The sequence below is a fragment of the Balaenoptera musculus genome, chromosome 4 (genome assembly GCF_009873245.2).
Source record: "Balaenoptera musculus isolate JJ_BM4_2016_0621 chromosome 4, mBalMus1.pri.v3, whole genome shotgun sequence".
NCBI classification, from domain to species: Eukaryota; Metazoa; Chordata; class Mammalia; order Artiodactyla; family Balaenopteridae; genus Balaenoptera; species Balaenoptera musculus.
The window spans coordinates 118599603-118617359 of NC_045788.1; the positions used below are offsets into that span (position 1 = coordinate 118599603).

At 39.8% G+C, this 17757-nt stretch overlaps 1 long non-coding RNA gene and 1 pseudogene across 1 annotated transcript in view; one reads left to right on the forward strand and one right to left on the reverse strand.

The window, feature by feature from the left end:
- Positions 1–213, reverse strand: part of LOC118893923 — a 456255-nt gene extending 456042 nt beyond the window's left edge. Inside the window, exon 1 of the long non-coding RNA XR_005019636.1 lies at positions 166–213. This is a non-coding gene — a long non-coding RNA (uncharacterized LOC118893923). The remainder of the gene's footprint in view (positions 1–165) is intronic.
- A 13437-nt stretch (positions 214–13650) lies between these two features.
- Positions 13651–14974, forward strand: LOC118893922 (annotated as a pseudogene).
- Positions 14975–17757: the final 2783 nt, after the last annotated feature.

Below are 17757 nucleotides of genomic sequence, written 5' to 3' on the forward strand. Positions count from 1 at the left end.
AGGTTGCTATCAGATGTGAAGAGCTCTGCCCACGTCCATTTGCTCAAGGGATAAGGATGATTCTCTGAAATGTTTTACGCCAAGTACCCAGAGGAAGACTCACGTGTGTTGGTTGACTCATGGCATCAGTATTTATCTGTTACCAGATAACTTCCTTTAACTTACCGGGGCTCTTTTTCAACCTCCTGGTTTCCTTCTCTGTCTTTGATCATTCTGGAAGAAAAAATGAGTCCAGTCATTGAATCTGGATCCAAATTCACAACTGATTATCTCATAACTCGCAATTTCAGTAGTATAAAAGCATTATATTCCCCTAGTACTGCAACAAGGTAAGAGTTTCCTCTTCTGAATGAAACTACCTTCTTTCCATGGTAGAGAGAAAGAGTTGGTATACAAGAACTTGATTTAAAAGAACACAGATGGAACAGTTTACATAAAGCATATGGGTCAACAAGATGGGTGGATAGGTTAGAACACTAAAGCATAATTAAAACAGCTTAGGCAATTGTTTTTAAACGGAGTTTTGAGAAATCATATGAAATTTCACATTAACGATGTTCATGTGCCTTTAAGAGTATTGCTCTAATCAGTAATTATTTTTGAATAAGTAATATAAATTATAGTGTTGCCTAATATTTGAGAGGCTCTTGTGCCAAATACTCCCACCACATAGCTTTCCTATGAGCATGGAAATCCCACAAGCCTGTGTGTACCTAACAATGGCATGTGTACATGACATCATGATTTCACTTACCAAGGGATAAGACGAGCCGCATCAGAATCTGCTTCATCTCATGGAAGCCAAACAACCTGTCAATTTCAAAATTATGGATTCAGTTTATTTCACTGAGGGTTCATAGGCTAAAAATGCATCTTCTATTCTATTTTATTGAAGCAAGGAAAGACTAATGTCTTCTGCTCAGTGTACCTCCAAACCTGCTTTTTCATCTTGAGGAACTTGTGTTACTGCAAAACAGCAGAACAATTCTTTCTGCTACAACTTTTTCTTGAGTCATGGCTATGCTTCTAGGATTCCATTTCCTGATGTTGTTCACTTCCTCTCTCAGGCAGGCCCTCCTAAGTTTCACTCATTTCACTTGCTTCATAAGTTGATGCAGGTAGACTCTGCTTTCCTTTCCCTCTGCTTTCTGAGCCATATATTTAGTTTCCTAATACACTCCTCTAGATTTGGCCTTATGGAGTGTCTGCTAGTGAGAAATATAGATTTAACAACTTCTGGGTTTACCAAAAGCATCCATCATCTAAGCAAATCGTGTCCATCCTTATTTCCCTTAGTTGGATAATTGTACCTAAAATTCATCCTCTCATCCTCCTAACATTTATCACAGACCTGATTTCTATTTAATATTGCCTTGGCTAGCTCCCCTTTAGTGTGCATCATCCCACCTTTCCTGGGAGTCTGAAGATTTTCTGAGCATATCTCTAATGACATGAACTTTACAAACTTCCTTACTCACCATAAATGTGTCATTTTGAAACTCACCTAACAGGGTCTGATGCATTCTGTGCAAATTTCCAAGTCTTCCCCTCTCTCAAATCTGTCCACATTACCTAAGCCATCCTCATAGATAGCTTTTTCTGCCTTTTAGGGCTGGTTATTATTATTTACCATCCAGACCCTCCAGAAGGCACATCTCAGTAATTCCTCTCCTTGTTCTGTCTGGTGACATCAGTGCAATATGTTCTCTATAATCTTGCCTCTCTTCTACTACTAGAAATCTTTGGTCATGTTCCTTTTTATTTGTCCCACCTTTAAGAGTAGTTGGGCTGTCTTAAACAGAGACAGAAATTTATTGGAAGGATATCGGGTTTTCCATGTCCTCAGGAAGACTAGAGAACTATGTTCAGAATGGGCAAATAAAAAGGGAAGCTACACCACCAAAACCACGGCGAAAATCGTATCACAGAACAAGTCCAGCAAAAACATGGCCACGTATCAGGGATTCAGATACCAAACAGATTTTAAAAAAATGTCCACTGCATCTTGATTGTGGTCCTCTGCCTTATAGAATACCTAGTTGACCACATGTCTATATGCAGTACTATAATTGGGCTCCTTACATGGAATATGTCTTTTTTATCTTCCTTCACCTAGCACTGCAGTTCCCAAACTATGCCCTGAGATAACCCAGGAGACCCAACTCAGGAGATCCAACCGGGTATTTTAGACGAGATTGGGCTCATCCAGGGTGGTATGGCCATAGACAGAGGCAGGTGTGGCTAACAGGGTATTTTAAACTTTCAAGGACGACACAGTAGCACCTGTCAGACACTACTACTATCTTGAGGTGATTCACATTTTCATTAGATCATGCTACATTCCTTTCAAAGACATTTCTTTATTTGCAAAGCTGGGCTTTCCATGGTTGCTGCAATAAAAAGCAAGTACCACTTGAAAATCAATGGGTAACAGGAAATGAGAGTGGCAGTGTCCAGACATTCCAAGGTTAGTGAAGTTGGACTGTGCCCAAGAGGTACAAACATCCTGTTAGTAATTGTGTCTATTCAAGAATGAAACTTAACATTACTTTTTCTTTATGTATATATATTTGCTTTATAAATGGCTGCTTGGTTGTTAAAACATAAATACTTATTAAGGTGTTTAAACCTAATAACTTAATAAATGGAACTGTTAGGTATTTCTTTTGGCCAAGGGGTGTTGTGGGAAAAAATTATTGAGACACTAATGGTACTGTGAACTAAAACAGTTTAGGGAACTCTGAACTAGTGCAATGTCTACTGGTTAAAAAAATAATTGCTTTATTCTTCACAATCTCACAACTGTTCATGAAAAGCCAGAACTGTCCTCTTCCAAGAAGAATAACAAGAGTAAAGTCGAGGATTAATAGAAAGACCATAGCCTCTCACTCATATGATAGGTGTCAACTGAATGATTTCCATAAGCAAACACAGCTGGGAGAGACCGAGGAGATGAAGGCACAGAGGAGTACACCAGCAAATGCTGAAAACCCCCGAGACATGGACAGATTCAGAAAACTTCCCAGTCTTCTAGAAAAAGGATTCATGTGCCCACTACCTGGCAGGATTGTACAGTATCAGTACTGGCACGTATATATGGTAGAGAGAGCTTGAAAAATTACTCTGACAGGTGGAGAAAATACGAGCATGATGGAGAAAACTTCCAAGTTTGGAGAGAAGAAACAGCTATCAAGAATATTAGGACTTCCCTGGTGGTCCAGTGGTAAAGAATCTACCTTACAATGCAGGGGACATGGGTTCAATCCCTCGTCAGGGAACTGGGATTCCACGTGCCACGGGGCCACTAGGTCCGCACACCACAGCTACTGAGCTCGTGCACCTCAACTAGACAGCCCACGTGCCGCAAACTACAGAGCCCACATTCTCTGGAGCCTGTGTGCCACAACTAGAGAGAAGCCCATGTGCCTCAATGAAAGATCCCGCATGCCTCAACGAAGATCCCAAGTGCCACAGCTAAGACCCAAAGCAGCCAAATATAAAATTAAATTAAATTAAATTTTAAAAAGAATATTAGCCTCTAAATGCAAATCAAATCTACAATGAAGTACCACCTCACACCAGTCAGAATGGCCATCATTAAAAAGTCTACAAATAACAAATGCTGGAGATGGTGTGGAGAAAAGGGAACCCTCCTACACTGTTGGTAAGAATGGTGCAGCCACTATGGAGAACAGTGTGGGGGTTCCTCAGAAAACTAAAAATAGAACTACCATGTGACCCAGCAATCCCACTCCTGGGCATATACCTGGACAAAACTATAATTAAAAAAGATACATGTACCCCTATGTTCATAGCAGCACTATTCACAATAGCCAGAACATGGAATCAACCTAAATGTCCATCGACAGATGAATGGATAAAGAAGATGTGGTACATATATACAATGGAATACTACTCAGCCATAAAAAAGAATGAAGTAATGCCATTTGCAGCAACATGGATGCAACTAGAGATTATCATATTAAGTGAAGTCAGAAAGAGAAAGACAAATACAATATGATATCACTTACATGTGAATCTAAAACAGCACAAATGAACCTATCTACAAAACAGAACAGACTCACAGACCTAGAGAACAGACTTGTGGTGGCCAAGGGGGAGGGGAGTGGGGGAGGGAAGGACTGGGAGTTTGGGATTAGCAGATGTAAACTATTATATATAAGATGGATAAGCAACAAGGTCCTACTATATAGCACAGGGAACTATATTCAATATCCTGTGATAAACCATAATAGAAAAGAATATTAAAAAAAGAATGTCTATATGTGTATAACTGACTCACTTTGCTGTACAGCAGAGATTGGCACAACATTGTAAGTCAACTATACTTCAATAAAAAAATAAATAAATAAAATAAAATAAAAGAATATTAGCTTCCAAAATGACCCCCAAATGATCCCTGCCTCTTGATATTTATACTCTCTTGTAGTCCCCTCCCCTGTAGTGTGGGCTGGACCTACTGACTCATTCTAATGAATAGAATACAGCAGTGGATGCAACTTTTAATATTAGTTTACAAAAAGACTACTTCTGTCTTGCTCAGTCTCTTATTCTCTCAGTTGCTCTAATGGAAGCCAGCTGCCATGAGCCAATCACTCATAACATGAGCTACTCTACGGAAGGTCCATGTGGCAAGGAACAGAGAGAGCTCCAGCCAACAGCCAGTGAAAAATGGAGGACCTCAGTTCAACAACCCATGAGCAACTAAACGTTGCCAAAAATCACATGAGTGACATTGGGAGTGGATCCTTCCCCAGTCAAACCTTCAGATAAGACTACAGCCCTACCAGACATCTTGACTGCAGCCTTATGAAGGATCATAAGGCAGAGATACATAGGTAATCTGCACCTGGATTCCTGTCCAGCAAATACTGTGAGACAATAAATGTTTGTTGGTTATTGGAGGAGACCAAGATGGCAGAGCAGGAGGACATGGAGCGCACATCTCCCCGTGAACACATCAAAAATATATCTACATGTGGAGTAATTCTCACTGAAACCAAACTGGAGACTGACCGAAAGACTCCTGTACAACCAAGGCTGTAAAGAAAGATCCACACGGAGTCAGGTAGGAAGGAAGAAAAGAGATCAGGTCGGGAACTGCACCCTTAGGAGAGGACACAGATGAGGAAGGGGATTACATGGGTGTAAAGACCTTCCCTGGGGAGCGAGCAGTTCAAACCACATATTGGGCACCCCAGCCCTGGGGTCCAACACCAGGAAGACAAGTTCTCTTGGCTGGTTTGAAAACCAGTGGTAATAACAGGAGGGCTGTAAGAAACCTAGATTCCACTCATGAAGAGTGCACACACACTTGCTTACCCACCGGAAGCAAAGCAGAGGAAGCAGATTGAAACTGCCCAGGACTCTGGCCATTTTCCCACAACCACCCCAGCACATGCCCCAGCCCACGCCAAGCACCCACTCCCAGGCCCTCCTACTCTGGCACCGCTCCCCAGTAGACTGAAGGCTGCCATTGCCAAGGAGATTGTGCAGTTGATGGGGGCAGAACCTGCTCAGACCCAGCACAGCATCTGAACAAGGCAGGGATGGCCATTGCTGGTGCTTGCAGAAGCAGCAGATCAGGAGCAGTCTGGAGCTCTGACTCGTGTGCCAGGACCACCCCAGCATGCACCCTGGCCCATGCTGAGTGCCCATTCTGGCCCCTGTTGCTCTAGTGCTGCTCCCCTCTGAGGCAAATGTACCAATGCTTACAAGAGGGAGAGTTCACACTTAGAGGGAATGGGACTAGCTCATACTTGACCCTCAGGGCTTCTGCTCCAGCACCTTGGGACCTGACCCCACCCCTGATATGATGGTGTCAGCCACTGAGCACAGGAGAAGTCCCGGCTCACACCTGGTTCTGGCCCTAGGCCCTCCATCTCCAGTCCCACTTCCCATCAAGGTGCTAGCTACTAGCACACTCTGGGGGAAGACATGACATGCTCATTTCAGATCTAGCTCTCCTACCAAAGCCACTGAGCACACATAGACTGTATAGAGATGCTCCCACACAAGGATACCCCTTCAACACTGGGATAGGTAACTGTTTTGCCTAATTTCCTTGAGACAGAAAGTTAAGAAAAATGAGGAAACAGAGGAATTTGTTTCAAATGAAAGGACGACAACAACAACAACAAAAACCTGAAAAAACAACTAATGAAACAGAGATAAATAATTTACCAGATAAAGAGTCCAAAGCATTAGTAATAAGACAGCAAATTGAACTTGGTAAAAGGATAGATGAACACAGTGAGAATTTTAACAAGGAACTAGAAAATATAAAAAAGAACCAGTTAGAGCTGAAGAATACAATAACTGAAATGAATTACACAATAGAAGGAATTAACACCAGACTAGGTGATACAGAAGAACACATAAGCACTCTGGAAGATAGAATAATGAAAATCACCCAATCAGAACAGCAAAAAGAAAAACAAATTTTAAAAATGAGAAAAGTTTTTTAAAAAATGAGAAAAGTTTAAGGAACCTCTAGGACAATATCAAGTACACTAAAGTTCATGTTATAGGGGTCCCAAAATGAGAAGAGAGAGAGAAAGGGATCAAAATATATTCAATAAAATTATGGCTGGAAACTCCCCCAAAAGGGGAAATAGATATCCAGGTACAGAAAGCATAGAAAGTCCCAACAAGATTAACCCAAAGAGACCTACACAAGACATATCATAATTAAAATGGCAAAAGTTAAAGAGAGAATTCTAAAGGCAGCAAGGAAAAAACAAAAAGTCATATACAAGGGAACCCCCATAAGGCTAACAGCTGATTTTTCTGCAGAAAATTCACAAGCAAGGAGAGAGTGTCATGATATATTTAAAGTGCTGGAAGGGAAAAACCTACAACCTGGAATAATTTACCCAATAAGATTATCATTTAGAATTGAAAGAGAGTTAAAACACTTCTCAGACAAGCAAAAATTGAAAGAGTTCATCAATACTAAACCAAACCTAAAAATAAATGTTAAAGGGTCTTTTCTAAGTGGAAAAGAAAAGGCTATAACAAGAAGTAAGAATTTATAGGAAAGGACAAATATATAGTAAAGACTGTGGATCAACCATTTAAATAATCTACTACAAAGATTAAAAGATAAAAATCGTAAAATCAACTATAACAATAATAAACAGTTAAGGCATAGACATGAAGATGTAAAATATAAGATCAAAAACACGAAATGTGAGAGAGGGGAGAAAAAATGTAGATCTTTTAGAATGTGATTAAACTTAAATGACTACCAGTTTAAAACAAGTAGATATAGTTATAGGTCAACATATATGAACCCCATAGTAACCGCAAATCAAAAACCTACAACGGACACACAAAAACTAAAGAGTAAGGAACACAAGCATATCACTAAAGAAAATAATCAAACCACAAGGGAAGAAACTAAAAGAAGAAGAAAAGAACAGAGAAGAACTACAAAAACAACCAGAAAACAAGTAACAAAATGGCAAGAAGTACATATCTATCAATAATCACTCTAAATGTCAATGAATGAAATGCCCCAATCAAAAGACATAGGGTAGCTGATTGGATAAAAAACAAGACCCATTGATACGATGTTTACAAGGGATTCACTTCAGAACTAAAGAAACACACAGAATGAAGTAAGGAGATAGAAAAAGATATTTCATGCAAATGGAAACATTGAGAAAGCTGATGTAGCAATACTTATATTAGGAAAAATAGACTTTAAAACAAAGTCTACCACAAAAGATAAAGAAGGGCATTAGAGAATGATAAAGAGATTAATACAAGAAGAGGATATTACACTCACTAATATATATGCAACCTAACAGGAGCACTTAAATATATAAAGCAAATACTAACAGACATGGAGGGAGAAATTGACAATAACACAATATTAGTAAGGGGCTTTAACACCCCACTTACATCAACGGACAGGTCATCCAGACAGAAAATCAATAAGGCAATAATGGTCTTAAAGACATAATAGACCAGTTGGACTTAATGAATATCTACAGGACATTCCATCCAAATCAGCAGAATACACATTCTTTTTAAGTGCACATGGAATGTTCTCCAGGATAGATCACATTCTAAGCCACAAAACAAGTCAACAAACTTAAGAGTTTAGAAATTATACCAAGCAATTTTTCCAACCACAAGGTATGAATCTAAAAATCAATTACAGGGGCTTCCCTGGTGGCGCAGTGGTTAAGAATCTGCCTGCCAATGCAGGAGACACGGGTTCGAGCCCTGGTCTGGGAAGATCCCACATACCACGGAGCAACTAAGCCTGTGCACCACACTACTGAGCCTGTGCTCTAGAGCCTTTGAGCCACAGCTAATGAAGCCCGTGAGCCTAGAGCCCGTGCTCCGCAACAAGAGAAGCCACCTCAATAAGAGAAGCCACCGCAATGAGAAGCCCGTGCACCACAACAAAGAGTGGCCCCTGATCGCTGCAACGAGAGGCAGTCCGCACACAGCAACAAAGACCCAACACAGCCAAAGATAAATAAATAAATAAATTTATTTTTAAAAAAATAAATAAATAAAATAAAATAAAATAAAAATCAATTACAGGATGAAAAATGGGGAGACATGGAGACTAAACAACATGCTACTTAAAGGCCAATGGGTCAATGAAGAAATCAAAGAGGAAATCAGAAAATACCTCAAGACAAATGAAAATTAAAACACAACTCTCTAAAATCTATGGGATTCTTGGGACTTCCCTGGTGGTCCAGTGGTTAAGACTTCTCCTTCCAATGCAGGGGGTGTGGGTTTGATGCCTGGCTGGAGAGCTAAGATCCCACATGCCTCGCAGCCAAAAAACCAAAACATAAAACAGAAGCAATATTGTAACAAATACAATGAAGACTTAAAAAAAAACAAAGGTCCACATCTAAAAAAAAAATCTATGGGATTCAGCCAAAGCAGTTCTAAGAGAGAAGCTGATATGGATACAGGCCCAGCACAAGAAATTTAAAAAGTCTCAAATAAACAACCTAACCTACCATCTAAAGGAATTAGAAAAGAAGAACAAACAAATCCCAAAGTCAGCAGAGGGAAGGAAAAATAATAAAGATCAGAGAATAAAGACCAAAAAAATAATAATAGAAAAGATCAATGAAACCAAGATCTGGGTTTTTTTGAACAGATAAACAAAACTGATAAGTCTTTAGCCAGGCTCACCAAGAGAAAATGGGTGAAGACCCAAATAAACAAAATAAGTAATGAAAGAGGAGAAATTACAACTGATATTACAGAGATATAAAAAAAATCATAAGAGAATACAATGAATAGTTACATGCCAACAAATAGGACAACCTAGAAGAAATGGATACATTTCTAGAAACACACAATCTTCCAAGACTGAATCACGAAGAAATAGATAATCTGAACAGACTGATTCTAAGTAATAAAACTGAATTAGTAGGGACTTCCCTGGCAATCCAGTGGTTAAGACTCCGTGCTTCCAATGCAGGGGGCGTGGGTTCGATCTCTGGTTGGGGAACTAAGATCCCACATGCTGTGCAGCATGGCCAAAAATAAAACTGAATTAGTAATCAAAAAACTCCCAGCAAACCAAAGTCCAGGACTGGACAGCTTCACAGGGGCATTCTACCAAACACATAAAGAAGAGCTAATGCCTATCCTTCTCAAACTATTCCAAAAAATTGAAGAGGAGGGAACACTCCCAAATTCATTCTTTGAGGTCATATTACCCTGATACCAAAACCAGACAAACAAATACACTACTAAAAAGAAAATCACAGGCCAATATCTCTGATGAATATAGATGCAAAAATAATCAACAAAATATTAGCAGACCGAATTCAACAATATATAAAAAGAATCATACTCCTTGATCAAGTGGGATCTATTCTAGGGATGCAATATCTGCAAATCAATCAACAGGATACACCATATTAACAAAAGGATGGATAAAAATCACATGATCATCTCAATAGATGCAGAAAAAGCATTTGACAAAATTCAACATCCATTTATGACATAAACTCTCATCAGAGTTGGTATAGAGGGAACATATCTCAACATAATAAAGGCCATATATGACAAACCTACAGCTAACATCATACTCAATGGTGAAAAGCTGAAAGCTTTTCCTCTAAAACCAAGAGCAAGACAAGGATACCCACTCTTGACACTTCCATTTAACATAGTATTGAAAGTTCTAGCCGTAGCAATCAGACAAGAAAAAGAAATAAAAGCATCCAAATAGGAAGGGAAGAAGTAAAACTGTCCCTATTTGCAGATGACATGATACTATATATAGAAAACCCTAAACTCCCCACCAAAAAACTATTAGAATAAGTGAATTCAGTAAAGTTGCAGGATATAAGATTAATATACAATTAATATTTATTATTTTTAGCTTAAATTTTGGAGTAATTCTTATGCAGCAATAGATAAGTAACAGAGAGACTAAAAGAAATATGACAACTAAATGCAATGGTTGACCCTAAATTGGACATTAGAGGCAAGGGAAGATGCTCTAAAGAACATTATTGAACAACTGGCAGAATTTGAATATTGAAAGTATATTAAGTCATAGTACTAAACTTCCTGAATATGATCATTGGACTGTGGTTACGTGAAGGAATGTCCTTATTAAGAAATACACATTGGGGCTTCCCTGGTGGCGCAGTGGTTGAGAATCTGCCTGCCAATGTAGGGCACACGGGTTCGAGCCCTGGTCTGGGAGGATCCCACATGCCGCGGAACAACTAGGCCCGTGAGCCACAATTTACTGAGCCTGCGCGTCTGGAGCCTGTGCTCCGCAACAAGAGAGGCCGCGACGGTGAGAGGCCCGCGCACCGCGATGAAGAGTGGCCCCCACTTGCCGCAACTGAAGAAAGCCCTCGCACAGAAACGAAGACCCAACACAGCCATAAATAAATAAATAAATAAACCCAAGAAAAAGTTTAAAAAAAAAAGTTAACTTAATTAAATAAATTAATTTAAAAAAAAGAAAAAAAGAAATACACATTGAAGTATTTAGAAATAAAAGGACATGATATCTGTAACTAACTCTTACATGGTTCAGGGGAAAATTAATAATAATATATATTATAAATAGAGGCAGTGATAAGTAAATGTGGCAAACAGCTAATCTGTGAATCTGGATAAAAGATATTTAAGAATCTTTTGTAATTTTCTTGCAAGTCATCTGTAACTTTGAAAGTATTTTTTTTAAAGGTATTTTCCTAAAATGGTTAAAAGGAGCAATTGGTCATATGTAGTTTAGCCTAAAATGTGTTGTTTCAGTATTTCAAAATGTAATAAGACTTTTATTTTCCTTAGTAAGAAACAAGAGGGTTTTTTGTCATTTAATAATGATAACCTTTCCCCCTTTGGGTGCTTTTAAAACCATATACTAGCATAAATATATTGTGTAGAGTGTATTTTCAGGAAGGAATTAGATTTGGATAATTTAGATTAAATTGCTACTTATAATCTTCCATATTTAAGTCCTATACTTATTCTGAACTAGAATGATTTGGACCAAGTAAGGAGACTTGAGAACAAATTGAAGGGTTAATACCCAACTCTAAAGCCTATCTGGTACAAAATGTCAAAATTTGACTTTGGTACCTTCCTGACATCTGTCATCAACTTCACGATGATCTGAATTGCCACCATACTCTTCCTTTTTCCTATGATTATCCAGCGATATTTTCTGGTTAGAAAATTTCTTATTACTTGAATTTTTTACATTTTAATTCTTCACATTTTAAAGCAAGCTTCATGGAAACAATGTAGTCATTGTCTCTCACACCAGTCTCCATTCCTTTTTTCTCCTTTGTCATTCCACTTTCTTACTTTTACCTTCTTTGACCCCTGCTTTCTTTTCCCCTCATATCCTTCTCTACCTTTTTTACACCTTTCTTCCTGGTTCTCCATACTAGCCTCACCTTAATCTCAGCTTTCATCATCTCATGCTTAGATCACTATAATCATCTCAAAACTGGTCTTCTACCTCTAGGCTCTCCCAACCACCCTATACGTTACAGAAGCATTTATTTTTAGAAATCCAGAACCTATACACTTCTATACTATATCTAGTTTAAATGTCCCAGGATGGTACTCAAGGTCTTCCAGGACTGGCACCAAATAACTCATAGCAGCATCTTAGCTCCCACAATTTCCCAGCACAAAATCTCCTCCCCAGCCATCTAGGTCTTTTTGCTGTCATTTCCTTATCTCTAAGAGACCAAACCAGGTTTTTTCCTCCTTGAGTAACCTGAGGGAGCCTTGTTTCTCTCCCCTTTTACAGTCACCTATCACTGACATATTTAGGACAAAGGCCAAGAGGTTTAGTTCTACCCAGGAGCAGACACCTAAGATGCCCTGGGCCAAATCGCTTTGGCCCATTTGACATTGGTGCCAGTAGTGTGAACAGTTGCATGAATATTGCAATGCTCCAGCTCCAGGGGGTGCTGCGGAGTCCTTTGGTGTATCCTTCAACACCATGGAAACTTACACAGTCTGAGCAGGGCTACAGACTGGAAGTACAGGGGAGTTAATAAATGATGAGGGATGGAAGTCAGTGGATAAATGCCCCAGCCTCCTCAACCTTCACTGAAACAATTCTGAGGCACATTCTGTGTGGTTCTAGAGATGATCCCCAGAGTAAATGGGCCTCAGTTTTCCACAGTGATTTCCATCTGGGTAGCATACCCTTTATTGGCTTTTTTTCCTTGCCCTACTCTGCCCACTCCCTCACTCTGTTTCCTGGGATCAATATCATCGTCTTAGGTAAATGCACTTGAACTAGCTACATCCAAGTCCTTGCTTAGGCTCTGCTTTTGCAGGAACCCAAGACACAAAACAATATTCATTATTCTTCTATTCCTTTATTAATAAAACCCCATGTTTTAGCTGCACCCATGGCCACTTAGTTATAGGTTACGTTTCTCCACCATCTTTGCAACTAAATACATCTATATGACTTGTTAGCAATGGGCTATAAGACAACTTATATGCCAAGCCTTGACATTAAAAGAAATACAGGTGTGTTTTTCTTTCTCCTTTCCCTGTTCCTGATGGCTGAGATGCAGATACGATGGGAAGAGGTGGAACAGCCATTATGGACTCAGAGACAGAAACTGTCTTTTAAGGACAGACTGATCTGCCCATCCCACTCTGTGTTACTTCACTGTGAGCTGATACAGGAGAGAAAAATAAACTTCTCTCTTCTTAAGTCATGGTATTATAGAGATCTCTGTTAAAGTAGCTTAGACAGTATCCTTATGAAGTTTAAGACTTTGGACAAAGTCACACAGCTTTTAAATAGGGATTCCACAACTCAATCTCTTGGTAAGCCACTCATTTGTTGTGGCTATGTGATATCCCTCCTATGTGTCTATGTGACATCCCTCCTATGTGTCTATGTGTTGGGACAGTAAAAAGATTGAGAAATATTGCATTACCTATGACACTTTCCAGAAGAGAAGATTTACCTCCCTTTTTCCCATGCAAAAGGGGAAGAGTGGTTCTGAGTCCCATCAAGAATACAAATAAGGCAGGTTCTCTTACATCGACCACCTAAGAGTTGCTCTGGAAGAAGCAACAACCTCGCCTCCTCCTCTCTGCCATCTTCTCGGCAGCCACAAAACAGCAACTATGCGCCAGTGCATTTCCATTGATGCTGGTCAGGGTGGTATCCAGATCGGCAATGCCGGCTGGGAGCTCTACTGCCTGGAACATGGCATCCAGCCCAATGGCCTGATGCCAAGTGACAAGACCATTGGGGGAGGAGATGACTCCTTCAACACCTTCTTCAGTGAGACAACTGCTGGCAAGCATGTGCTCAGGGCCGTGTTTGTGGACCTGGAACCCACGGTCATTGATGAAGTTCTCACTGGCACCTACCCCCGGCTCCTCCACCCCGAGCAGCTCATCAGAGACAAGAAAGGTGCTGCCAATTACTATGCCCGACATCACTACACCATTGGCAAGGAGGTCACTGACTGCATCTTGGACCGAATTTGGAAACTGGCTGACCAATGCACAGGTCTTCAGGGCTTCTTGGTTTTCCACAGCTTTGGTGGGGGAACTGGTTCTAGGTTCACCTCCCTGCTGATGGAAGATCCCTCTGTTGATTATGGCAAGAAGTCCAAGTTGGAGTTCTTCATTTACCCAGCCCCCCAGGTTTCCGTAGCTGTAGTTGAGCCCTACAACTCCAACCTCACCACCCACACCACCCTGGCATACTCTAATTGTGCCTTCATGGTAGACAATGAGGACATCTATGACATCTGTCTTAGAAACCTTGATATTGAGCACCCAACATACACTAACCTGAATAGGTTGATAGGTCAAGTTGTGTCTTCCATCACTGCTTCCCTGAGGTTTGATGGAGCCCTGAATGTTGATCTGACAGAATTTCAGACCAATCTGGTGCCCTATCCCCACATCCACTTCCCTCTGGCTACATATGCCCCTATCACCTCTGCGGGTAGCAGAGATCTCTAACGCTTGCTTTGAGCCAGCCAACCAGGTTGTGAAATGCAACCTTCATCATGGTAAATACATGGCTTGCTGCCTGTTGTACCGTGACAACATGGTTCCCAAAGATGTCAATGCTACCACTGCCACCATCAAGACCAAGCGCACCATCCAGTTTGTGGACTGGTACCCCACTGGCTTCAAAGTTGACATTAATTACCAGCCTCCTACTGTGATACCCGGTGGAGACCTGGCCAAAGTACAGTGGGCTGCGTGCATGCTGAGCAACACCACAGCCATCGTTGAGGCCTGGGCTCGCCTGGTCCACAAGTTTGACCTGACGTATGCCAAGTGTGCCTTTCACTGGTATGTGGGTGAGGACATAGAGGAAGGAGAGCTTTCCGAGGCCTGTGAGGACATGGCTGCCCTTGAGAAGGATTATGTGGAGGTTGATGTGGATTCTGTTGAAGGAGAGGGAGAAGAAGGAGAAAAATACTAAAGTGAAAATGTCACAAAGGTGCTGCTTTTACAGGGAAGTTTATTCTGTTTTAAACATTGAAAAGTTGTGGTCTGATCAATTAATTTGTATGTACTCATATACAATTACTGACCGATGCTTTAAAAACCGACACTTTGTTACAGACTCAAGCTATCCGTTTCTCTGATGGGTTTGAATAAAGTATTTCCTATCTTAAATGAAAAAAAAAAATACAAACAAAAATGAAGAAGCCATGAAGCTATGGAGAAAACTTAAATCTATTGTCTTTTTTATAATACCCAAGGAAAAATATTTAATCATAACTTGGGCTGAATTGTGCCCCCCAAAATTTGTATATTGAAGTCCTAACCCCCAGTGTCTCAGAATGTGACTATATTTGGAAATATGGTACTTAAAGGAATGCTTAAGTTAAAATGAGGCCATTAAGGAGGGCCCTAATCCAATCTGACTAATGTCTTTATGAGAAGAGGAAATTTGGACACACACAGACACCAAGGAGGTTCACACAGAGAAAGACCATAATTAGAGGCAGCAAAAGGGCAGCCATCTGCAAGCCAAGGAGAGGGCCTGAGAGGAAACCAGTCACCTTGATCCAAGACACCTTGATCTTGGACTTCCAACCTCCAGAACTATGAGAAATAAATGTCTGCTATTTAAGCCACTTAGTCTGTGGTACTTTGTTATGGCAGTCATAGTAAATTAATACAATCACTTATCTTCCAAATCAAGGAAGAACCTAGCATCTAATCTATTTCTATTGGATTAAACTAAGTAAATGAATAAATGAATGGTGACGTTGCCATACTGCCAAGAAACATCAAGAACATTTTTCTCTGTAACAAGCCATTCATTAAATACATACATTTTAATTGACTTGACTGAGGGAGAAGAGTAGTGGCATGACCTAGCTTAGATATTTGTAGCGTTCAGAAAGGACACAAGAGTCTCTGTGAACTATTCTAACTTTGCTAAATATAAAATGACATTGGTCTAGATGCATCTGTAGGCAAGTCAAGAAATCTGAAATGATGAAGCAGCAGAATTCTGAACCACAGGCTGAGCAGCTGCCTGAATTTCCAGAAGTGAAGAGTTTCTTAAATGAACCATTAAAATTTTATCAAAAGCAGGCCGTAAGATGTCAGAGGAAAAAGAGGTTTCACAACTTTAAAATGCATATATTTCGTGTTTGATTTCTAATGAACCAGTTATGTCCACGGTTATTGGAAGCTTCCTATCTTCTGAAATAACATAGCTTAAACACAAAATATCAAAAACTGAATTTTTCCTGGAAATTACCCTCTGGTATATATTCAGTTTTGGGTGTTGGTGCCATCATCCTCATAGTCACTCGAACCCGAATTTCATTTTTGTGTAGACCTAAGAACAAAACCTTCTCTTCCATCTTTAAAATAGTATCCTGAGATTCTGAGATAACATTTTAAAACTGTCACAATTTGCAACTACTTATCTCTGTGAATCAAAATTATCTTGCCACTGTACAACAAACAAAACTCAGACATAAAAGAACTGCAATGCTGAGGCTAACATAAGACATAACTGTCATCCATAATCTCTATATCAATTTTTTATTCAAACAAATGTCAGTATTTTCATTGTTTTAATTTATAAAATAATGCATACTAATTAAATTTCCTTTTAATTTAATTTTATATTGGCGTGCCACACAAGATTTAATTTGGAAAAAAATTCTGCTGCTAAAATTACGTGAAACAAATTATTATCTGTAGAATAAAAAGCAAGGTCCTCGACAAGAGACACAGTAGCATGACCCCACTTAATCTCTTCAGCCCTATCTGTTGCTACTCAGTCACATGTAGATCCCTGAAAACCCATCCTGCTTCTCATCTATCTCCCTTCTGTCATCTTCTGTCTACAATATTCTTGCTTTTTCACTTCATGTAAGGTTTATCCCTTAAGACTCACTTCATACCTCTCTAAAAAGTCTACCCTGGACCACCAAGGCCCAGTTAGAAGGACCTCTTTCATATGTCCCTTATAATAACGTATGTTTTTTGGGGGGTGGGGGGGTTGTTTTTTGTTTATCTTCAACAGGTAAATTTATTTTTAAGGAAAGAATGTGACAAAAGTTTAGTTTTCAGAAAAAGCGTTCATGAGTCTCTTCTAAAATATCTTCTCTATTTTAATTAAAAAGCTTTAAATTAATAGCTCATCATGAAGTTCTTTCAGTTTGTTTGGTTTTGAAAGTTCTTTTAAAAACTTAGGACAGGGCTTCCCTGGTGGCGCAGTGGTTGAGAATCCACCTGCCAATGCAGGGGACACAGGTTCGAGCCTTGGTCCAGGAAGATCCCACATGCCGCGGAGCAACTAAGCCCATGTGCCACAACTACTGAGCCTGCGCTCTAGAACCCGCGAACCACAACTACTGAGCCTGCGTGCTACAACTACTGAAGCCCACGCACCTATAGCCTGTGCTCCACAACAAGAGAAGCCACCGCAATGAGAAGCCCATGCACCACAACGAAGAGTAGCCCTCACTCGCCACAACTAGAGAAAGCCCGCGTGCAGCGACAAAGACCCAATGCAGCCAAAAATAAAATAAAATAAATTAATTAATTAATTAATTTTTTAAAAGGCCTTCAGAGTGAGAAAAATGATTATTTAAAAAAATAATAATAATAAAAAATAAAATAAATGAATTCAAGTATGTAATTTCAAAAACTTATATACACAGAATATTTCGAAGGTGTGGGAAGATCAACAGTCCTTGAAGAGCACATACAGGAAGATACAACACAAGAAAC